Raw genomic sequence first — 1,530 nt, 5'->3', positions numbered from 1 at the left:
CCACAACTATTGTCGTCATTTTCTCAATTTAGAATTATGGTTACCGGTTATGCTTACAAATATGCAGATTGATGTATGAGGATCACATATAGTCAATAGTTCGATTATGATTATGACATCAAGTTCATTTTATTTGTGGCAGCAAGCAATACATGTCAACAATAACATTACCTTTACAACAATAACATCAATTCAACACCGCTTGTAAAGCACTCACAACCATTCATATCTAAAGCAATGAAGAAGTAGGTTAGGGACATAAATTAGAAAAATAAATATGGGAGAAGCATAACATAACATTCATATTAGAAAAATAATACTTTTTGATGATACAAATATTCAAAGTCAGTCGTTTGTACTAAAAAATTTCCCCTTTTGGAAAAATAATACTTGTATCATTGCATTAACTAACTATAAAGATACAATTGAGAGACATTCCCAGTAAAGGCATGTTGATTATTTTGTGAATAAAACAACAACACATAGTTAGAGGAAAATGTGAAGGAAGAAGTATTCTTACAATAAAATAGAAAAATCTCCTTCTTGTGCATGTAGAAAGCTCCTTTCCTCTCCATTAATGAATATAATTAGAAATCTGAAATAGTGAGAGATCAGAGAGACACGAAAAAGATTGGTAAAGAAAAATTGAAATTAGGGTTTGAAAGAAAAAAAATACAAAAACAAAAGGTAACCAAATATAAACAAATGAAGTATATCACAAACCTTATGCAAATACACTATTGCAGCCGCAAACCCCAAAATCTATCTACAAAACACAATTTCAATCATCAGACAAAAACAATAGAAGCAAAAACAACATAAAAGTAAGTATATAAAAAAGGAAATCGAAGAAGAAGGAGTGAAGAAGAAAAGTCACCGTTTTAGAGAATGTTATTTGTGGTTTTCGGGTCCTATTGATATTCCTTGAATTAAGAACTCTTGTTTTTGCCAGGGTTCTTGGTGTTAGCGGCGGAAGGAATCGGAACGGCGGCGATTGAATCGGAAACCATGGCTGAACAGTTGGGATTTGATTTTTGGGTTCTTGGTGTTAGCGACAGAAGGAATCGGAACGGCGGCGATTGAATCGGAAACCATGGCTGAATAGTTGGGATTTGATTTTTGGAAGAGATTCGCAAAAACCCTAATTTGTGAAGACGATAGAAAATTCAGAGAGATAGAAAAGATTTATTTGAAGAAAGTTAGAGTTGTGCGGCTCTTTTTCTTTTTGTTTTATAATTAATGATTTAGTTAGGGTAAAACAGTAATTGTAGCCATTAGGGTTTTGGAAAAATTAGGGTTTCAAAATTGGTTTGGGACAACTTTTATATATAGAATAGATGGACGAGTTTTCATCTGTATATAGCAAAAATTAATCTCTATTTAGTAAAATAGATTTCGTTCTTAATTTATTTTTCTGTATACACAAAAGTTAGAATTGAACCCGTAATTGATCCAGGTTCAAATTTCTTAATAAGTATATCAATTCATTACGGCTCAATCAACACAACTCTATTTAATAGCCAATGAATT

At 31.8% G+C, this 1,530-nt stretch overlaps 1 long non-coding RNA gene across 1 annotated transcript; it reads right to left on the bottom strand.

The window, feature by feature from the left end:
- Window positions 1-517: 517 nt before the first annotated feature.
- On the bottom strand, window positions 518-1,224 carry LOC146922209 (uncharacterized). Its single transcript, XR_015010834.1, has 3 exons — window positions 878-1,224; window positions 724-766; window positions 518-595 (listed from the first exon to the last, which is right to left on the bottom strand). It is a non-coding gene; the product is annotated as an uncharacterized LOC146922209 (long non-coding RNA).
- Between the last annotated feature and the right edge of the window lie 306 nt (window positions 1,225-1,530).

Source organism: Medicago sativa, chromosome 5 (genome assembly GCF_051527215.1).
Source record: "Medicago sativa cultivar Bolivia chromosome 5, Bolivia_mono, whole genome shotgun sequence".
In the NCBI taxonomy this organism is placed as follows: Eukaryota; Viridiplantae; Streptophyta; class Magnoliopsida; order Fabales; family Fabaceae; genus Medicago; species Medicago sativa.
The sequence above is the reverse complement of the archived record's forward strand: the minus strand, read 5'-3'. Positions and strand labels throughout refer to the sequence as shown.